At 42.1% G+C, this 8,438-nt stretch overlaps 1 protein-coding gene across 1 annotated transcript in view; it reads left to right on the top strand.

Annotated features, from left to right (window-relative positions):
• The first annotated feature begins 878 nt into the window (after positions 1-878).
• Positions 879-8,438, top strand: part of LOC8042218 — a 43,583-nt gene continuing 36,023 nt past the window's right edge. The window contains exon 1 of the mRNA XM_042294382.1: positions 879-1,121. The gene's annotated coding sequence lies outside the window, so the exon portion shown is untranslated. The remainder of the gene's footprint in view (positions 1,122-8,438) is intronic.

The following is an 8,438-nucleotide window of genomic DNA, read 5'->3' as shown; positions in this document are numbered from 1 at the left end:
ATTCATTGCATTGCTATTTGGGTGTCTGTAATGTCGAGGTTTGGTATAAAATAGGCCGTAAAAATATAGCCTGCACGTATCAATGTAAACTTTTCGTCAAAGGTGTATTTCACGGGTGGGTTTTATCTTGTAAAATTGCAAAACGTCAGATACGCCTCCCCCCCCCCTCCCCCTACCACCACCACCACAGCTTCGGCAGAAAAGGCGAGGATTCCATTTCTACAGTGACCACTGAATACCGCAAGAAAATTCGCTTAGTTTTCTAATTCTCCAGTATATTCAATGATGCATACCTTTTCTAACTACGAAAATTTCCATTGGTTTGCACATTGCCCATAACTGAAGACATCTCCATAAGAGATGTCTTCACCTATCGGGCAAGCGCGTCAATCGGCGCTGCGTTGCGCTGCCGAACGTTATGTAGAGCGAGGAGATTGCCATCAAATGCTCGTGGATAGCCAAACTGAAACCGAAACTAACTCCTACAAAAACTCCATAATTTAAGTTCAAAACTGAATTAGTTTTCTGATATTCGTATTTTACAACAATATATCGAATAACGTTTCTATAACAAAACATATTTATTTGTTTTTGCCACATGCGCCAGAAAAAGACCAGCAGAAAACAACCCTATGAAAAACGCCACCAACAGAAGGTAACTCTCGAACTTCGCGAGTCACGAAGAATCGCCAAAAACAACGCCGCGAAGCGCTGCGAGGCCGGCATTGCGAGTCACCAACTCTGCATACTCGAACGAGTTCGTCAACAATACACCCACGTGATTAAACTCGTCGACGTTGTTCGGTTGAAGTTTACACTTCCGGCTTGCGTCGAGAAGACGACGGAAAACGCGAGCTTATTTCTTCGCTGCTTGCCGAAGTCAAAACCAAAACTCCTTGGCTTCGAGGAGGTCGGGTTGGGGCGCCTGATTGCGGTGGTGGCTTCTCTGCGATGGACTCGTGAAGGTACGGCCGTACTTGAAGCCTCCGTTGGCAGGGATCCTTCTCAGAAGAGACGAGGTCGAGAGGGGAGAACTGGTCTGCAGTTCTGTGTTTTGTGCTGCTTACATATGCGGACTGCAACGAGAGAAACGAGCGGCTGATACCCAACCCCCGTCCCAGGTATGTCACTCGAAGATGTCATCCATTCTGAGCATAACGGTATTCTTATTACGCGCTAACTTATTTAAAAATGAATGACCCCGGCTGTATTTGTTTAATCCTCCATTCTAAATACGATCGATCGATCGGTAGTAGTGTTCAGTTGTTGTTGTTATTTTTCAGGGATCGAACATTGTGCTGTTACGCGACCGATCTTTGATCATGTAACCGTTTTTCGACTGACGCTTTTCTTTCTTTTCACTCGCAAATTTAATTAGAGGTTGTCACGCGCAACATTTAATAACGCGCTTTGCACGCTGTCGCCCAATCAATTTGCAGGGTAATTGTTTCGATTAATTGTAGGTGTTCATAAAGTCACAGGGTCCGTGATTGCAATAGCTCAGCAATAATCTCTCCTTATATAGTTGTCGCGGGCTCTGTTTGTTATAATCGTAAGAATTATATTTGTGTCTTCAATAATTGCCCTAGTTGTGGAGCGTCAAGACACATGCACAAACTGCGATTTTATTGACGCTCATGTAGCCTCATGCATACGCACCAACCCGAAAACGAAACGTAGTACAAGTGGAGCGGGTTATGCACTGTCGTCGCCTGAACCAATCGTCACGATTATCCCTATGCGCTGTGGATACTTCACCGAAACGCAACTAAGACGCGCGCGCGCACCAAAAAATAATATATGTATATATATATATATATATATATATATATATATATATATATATATATATATATATATATAAGTATCTTCCTTGAGCTTTTTCACTCCACCATCGCGGCGATTCCGGCGGCAACGGCGATGGACGGACCACAAAAATAGCGCATATTGTCTACATGCCGGAACCGCTTTGTGGGAGAGCTCTCTCTCAATCTAGCCGCGTGTAAACAGCAGCGAAACCCGAAAAACAATCTGGCTGTGTCTTTATACTTTTCTTTTTTCTGCCTGCGCGGATTTGGGGGCATTGTGTGCGTGCGCGCAGGCGTCGGCGTGCGCTACGAGGGGGAAAAAGGATTTAGCCAGGGTTTAGCGATTCGGTCAAACAAAAACAGCAACGAAGCAACAAAAAGAAATGTAAAAGAAAAAAAAAGAAAAAGTTGCCAAGATGCAGCAGGAGCACGCGGTGGTTCCTCTCCTCCGCCGAGGTAGTTCCTAAAAACAGATCGCGGTCGAGACGCCGCCGAAAGCTATTCTTGCCTCCGCACTAGCAGCTTTTTATTTGTTTTCTGTTTTTCTTTTTTAATTTTTTGCTGGGACGCATAAGCGAAGCTACCAAACTGCTTCTCAACATAAAAAAAAAAAAAAAAAATTGAGAAAAGCTAGAAAAATAATAAACAAGGAGAATGACTGGTAATCAAATAACCTTCGATTCAACATAAAAAAAAAAATGTTTGCATATTTTACAGTTGTTTTGGATCTTAGTTGTCTGCAAAAGGGAAACAAATTATACATAGATGTGGATCTTTTTTTATTTATTTATGTGACTTTTGTGGTGCTCCTACACAGCCCGGATGGACCTACGGAAGGGTGCACCGATTGTCAGATGCATATCGTAGTGATGCAGATCGTTTTTTTTTTTATTGGAGAAACGATACAGAGTCATTGTAAACGAAGAAAAGGTTAGGCACAACGTAGTCGAAACAAGCAACAAAGAAAAATATTACTGGCAGTGTTTGTGAAGTATTAAAAAAAAAAATGTGGTCAGTGTAAAAGAAAGTTGCCCACGCCGTAGTCGATAAAACAATACTCGCAGTTGCACGCGGACTGGCATAAGTTGGTTAGACACGAAAGGTGAAAGAAGAAAAGTTCACACAACGTTTATAATACTGGCCAAAACAAGAATCAATTTATAAATTTATGCAGTTTTTGTTCCATCCTCCGAATGCCAAGATTATTTAGTTGTGCAGTGAAGGCTTCGTGAGAGACCCGGGGACGGATGTGTAAGTTTGAAAGCATTATTTTACTTAAATACAAAATATCTTTCTTTTCTTTATGAGCCGACGTCCGTCCAATATTTCAAACCATAAAAGTACATTGTAACCGCCTGTAACAATTATGTACAAAAAAAAAAAAAAAAAAAAAACTGATTAACGGGACAGTATTGCTTTCTTTCTTGCTGACAAGTTTTTTTTTTCTTTCTTTTTATTGAGGTAAGCGCGACAGATGCGTACCATCTCATTTCTTAATTTGAAAAATATTAGTCTATATATTTCGTATATTTCACAATTATATAGGTACTATGATTGCTGACTTTGATTCCTTTGTTTCTGGTATTTTTCCCGCAATCTGCGGAGTGAGGAAAACAAAAACAAAAAAAAAGCATAATTGTGGAATTGGCTTTTGAAAGCAACCACATCATTGAAACTAAAGCGAAGGCGCAGGCGATCTGGTTCAAATAACGCAAAAAACAAAAATAAAGAAAGAGAAAAAGGGGGGGGGGGGCGACAACGACACAAAACTTAAGATCACAACTAAAATATATCTTTTTTTTTTTTTTTTAGGACTGGTCTAATTAAAGGCTGGACTTCATGGGACGAATATGCTGCGAAAAATCGACGAATTTTGCCAGGCGGCTTTTGCTGTGCGCGTGGCATCGGCACAGTGGCGCCGTGCACAGAGCGAGCGTATCGTCGGGCGAAGTTCGTCAGTTATTCGTCGCATAATTCGCTCCACGGAGTTTAGCCTTAATGAGCTCAAGTCAAATTTGAGGGTTTTACGTGCCAAACCAACGCAGGGCATCTGGCACGCCCCAGCGGAGGACTAATTTGGACCGCCTGCGAACCTTTTGACGTGCAATCGAAAGCTTCGATCGTTTACACCGCAGTAAGCGTCCGTCAGATTTCGGGCAGCACCACGGCCGAGATCCAGATTAATTAGCTAAAATCGGTTAATTATCTTTTTTAATTAGTGAACATACACATATGGTTAATTCCAACTTAAAACTTGCCTTGCTTCATTGTAGAATCGGTAAACCACTAGATCGGTAGATATGGAGCACGGAGGTGCTCTAAAGTTAGCCCTCGTGCTGGCGCAAGGCTAGCGGTGCGGAAACGCGGATGACAACACCATCCGCGCCAGTCTACTTCGTTTCACTTTGGAATGGAAAGCAGCGCACGCGGAGCCAATCCAATGCCCCGCGAGAGTCACGTGACACTTGCATGGCATGGTCACGTGGCATTCGGGAGGGACGCAGCGATACAGCAGACATGCGCGCGTGGAGTATAGTCACGTGACACGCTTACGACGTTGGATTGGCCGGAATATTGACCCGTGCCATCCGCTGCTGTCCATCCTAAAGTGAAACGGAGTATTGAATTTGTGCACGTTAACATTTCTTTAATGATTGTGTTGTGTGTATATATACAGCGTGGGCGAAATGGATTGAATGCGTTTTAAACTGACTGCATAAATCGGTTTCTTCACTTATCGCGCTGGGATTTACTGCAGGGGTGCTCGAAGGTAATGCATTCATTAATTAAGAGTATGAGTACATGAAACCTCCGGAGTCAAAAGAAAGGAAATAATAAACTGGTTTTGTCTATGGAAAAATTCTCGCTAAGCCTTTTTTCTTAAAATCATTGGAAAATCGTTCTGGGCTATTCTGGCGTTTACTACGACTGAAAAATTTGTGACACGGAAAGAAAATAGAATTGGTCCAAATAAGCGTCACAGTAACACGAAGTATATTTTTTAGTGTACATGCAAAGTCACTGATCTCTGGATGGCGCTTAGGTGCTCTCTGACCTCCGAGCCTTGCGCAAGTGAAGCCACCGGAAATTCGATGCTTGTCCCGGAAGTCGGGCGTGCGCTCGGCTTCCTAGTGCATTCAGTCGATAATTTGGTCCATGTTTTTTTTGTGTCTTTGATTTTATTTTAATACTCCCGTTCTGTATTAAATCCCGAGAATAAGGCATTTGAACGTGGGACATACGCACTCTTGATAAACTAGAATCTCAAAATTTTCACATCGAATGGCTTCCCAGGCGACTTCTTGTGTCCACATGCTCTGTTACTCCGCTACAAGCAGGCTCTCTTGGGATGACAAGAAAAAACCCATCGCCCTCAACGATGTTCGAATCAGCACTCGGAACAGTTGAAAAGCCTGTCAAGCGTTCACTTCCGGGACAAGGCGCTTACTTCTGGTGGCTTCATTCCTGTCTGTCAAATGCGCCATCCACCCCCCTATAGTAGAGATCAGTGTGCAAAGTATAAAAAAACAACAACATAGTTTTAGATTTTTCAAATTTACTCAGATGAGCCAATCTTTCCACAGTGGTCAGCCTCAATGAGCGTTTGGTGTCTGGATGGATGGATGTTTGATGGATGTTAATGGCTATACGGTTTGTAACGGGCGGTATCTTGCGCCACCTAGCCTATGTCTAAAAAGACAACCATATGATTCTTCCCGCCCTATCACCAGGCAGTGCGGAGACCCTTAGGGGATCGGGGAAAAAAAAACTAAAAACATCACCCCCCGCCTCTTCCAACCGGCGAGGGAGTCGCCAATTTTCCTCTGGTCAAACCTTGTCGGCGTTAGCCGCAGTTGAAGATGAGAAATGTTGCCAGTACAGTAGAACCTCTAGCCTGGGGTCTTTAACGCGCATGATGCAGTACTGATACACAATACCGCACGGTGGTATAATACGCACCCAGATCGAAACGGGCAGGTGGGGGATTGAACCCAGGACCTGGGCTCAATCGATATAAAATATATTAAGAGGGCATTATAAAATAGTGCTAAAACCAAAACATAATGATATATCAGACTGTTTTGAAAGGTTAGTGATAGCGAAATGCTTGCCTGAAATGCAGCTGTCTACTGTGTATAAAATGTTACAAAAGACACAAAATGGTAAAAAAAAAAAAAAGAAGCTTGTAGGAATTTTTGCAGGTGAGGTACAGCGACGCAGAAATGAAACGTAAACAAAGTAAAAAAAAAAAAAAGATTTGAAGAAGAACAAGTGTAAGACTACGCCCTATTTCGGTGGTTGCGTGCAACGGCGTGATAAGTTACCCGGTGGGTGTGGCCCGCGCTTTCTCTTGGGGGTCTGCTATTGCAGTGTGATCGCCAACACGCGGTGCCATATTTCATTCGGCATGGACCGCTCCGAACCGCTCCCGACGTGCCATTCCGCCAGCATAAACAAAAATACAAATGTGCATTAGCCTTGCACGTAAATTGAAAACCTTTAAAAATGTAATTTTTTCATGGATGGGGGGAAAAAAAAAAACATAACAAATATGCACGGCACACCAGCGTATTACACCTGTCAAATGTAAAAAAAAATAAAAAAAAAAAAACGCGAAAAGTTATTTTAATTAAAAAAATATATGTTGGAGATTCTGGGCCGCAGTCTGCAGATATGAAATGTTGGGACTATTCCAGGGACAGTGCAGTCATTTAGGCCAGCTGGCTCAACTTGATGTCTAAAAAGCGCTGAGAAATAAAAGTCAAGCTAAACGGCTGAGAGGCCACTCTTAGCTAGGGCAAACCCCCAAAACTCGTACTCATATGTTCTGATAAGTGAATGGACGTAACAGCTAACGCAATCGCTATTTTTTGACTTCCAATGTCTAATTGATTGGTCCAATCGCATACCTACCTGGCCTCAGTGACCATCTGTTATTGCATTTTACCTTGAGTGTTCCTAATGTTTGTGTTAAAAACAAAAGAAAAGTCATTCGGGACTAGAGCAAAGCTAATTATGATGCCATTAATGTTGAATTATGCAGTTTTTTAGATACTTTTTTTGGGTAACTTCTCGGAATGCTCTGTTGAATCCAACTGGACGCGCTTTAAGGAAAATGTGATTTCGCTCACTGAAAAATACATACCTTTGAAAACCATAATCGTAAACTCTAATTATCCGTTTTTCAACAGGGTGCTCCTGAGATTGTCAAACAAAAAGAAGCGGTTATTTAGAGCTGCGAGACTCACATCCTGCCCAGTTCGCTGGCAAAATTATTTCAGTGCTGCTCAGTGCTACAAAAATGCTGTTCAGTCTGCTAAGTTCAACTTCTTCTTCACCTTACTACCTTCCATGTTAAAAAATAACCCGCGTCAGTTCTGGAATGTGTTGTCCCATCGAGATAAGCCTTCGTCTATTTTATTGAAAACACCTAACGAAACTTTGATCGATGAATCCCTATGTGCCACAATGTTCCAGGAAGTGTTTATCAAATCCTTTTCTGGCACCTTAAGCAATGTGAACCCGAGCTATAATGTTGATCCTTTCCCACTGATGGACCCGATCATAATCAGCCCCGATGGTGTTCTGAGCATTCTAAACGGCCTAAAGCTGTCATCAGCAACTGGTGTTGACGAAATTAACTCGAAATTTCTTAAAGCTACAAATCAGTACTCCTTTGTTATTCTCGCCCATATTTTTCAGCAATCACTTGACACATCATTGGTACCCTGCGACTGGAAAATTGGTAAAGTTATTCCTCTACATAAATCTGGTGATAAGCACTTTCCTATCAACTATAGGCCCATCTCGCTAACCAGTGTTCCTTGTAAAGTTCTAGAACATATCATTTATACACAACTTGTTAACTTCCTAGAGTCCAATTCATTTTTTTCCCCAAATCAATATGACTTTAGGAAATCCTTGTCCTGTGAGACACAGCTACTGTCTATCACTAACGATTTTCATTCAGCATTTGATCAGGGATCTCAGGTGGACTGCATATTCTTAGATTTTGCCAAGGCGTTCGACAAGGTATCGCATAGACTTTTATTGCATAAATTAAGTAAACTCAACATTGGTTCTAACGTGTTTAACTGGTTGGTATCATTTTTAATAAATCGCTCGCAGTTTGTAACATGTAACGGCATGAGCTCCTCCTCCGCACCCGTCACTTCCGGCGTACCCCAAGGATCAGTTTTGGGGCCTTTACTTTGATCTATATTAATGACTTGCATGAGATGGTTTCTTCTTCAATTAAACTCTTTGCTGATGATTGTGCTATTTATCGTGTACTAACTAATGACTCGGACTCGCAAAAACTACAACATGACCTCGACTGCATATTTAAATGGTGCAAACTCTGGTCAATGGAACTTAACATTAACAAATGCAAAATCATGCGCATACCCCGCAAAGTCAAATTTACTATCGCTTATAACATTCACAACACACCCCTGGAACTTGTGACCTCCTACAAGTACCTAGGCGCGATCTTAAGTGACGACCTTTCCTGGAAACTTCATATTAACTATGTGATTAACAACGCTAACCGAATGCTTGGCTTTCTCAAACGTAACTTTCCTTTAGGTCCATCGTCATTAAAACTGACTCTTTATGAAACACTAGTTA

The sequence above is a fragment of the Ixodes scapularis genome, unplaced genomic scaffold (assembly GCF_016920785.2).
Source record: "Ixodes scapularis isolate PalLabHiFi unplaced genomic scaffold, ASM1692078v2 PGA_scaffold5__190_contigs__length_132052651, whole genome shotgun sequence".
In the NCBI taxonomy this organism is placed as follows: domain Eukaryota; kingdom Metazoa; phylum Arthropoda; class Arachnida; order Ixodida; family Ixodidae; genus Ixodes; species Ixodes scapularis.
Note: the sequence above shows the minus strand (reverse complement) of the source record. Positions and strands in the feature narration are given on the sequence as shown.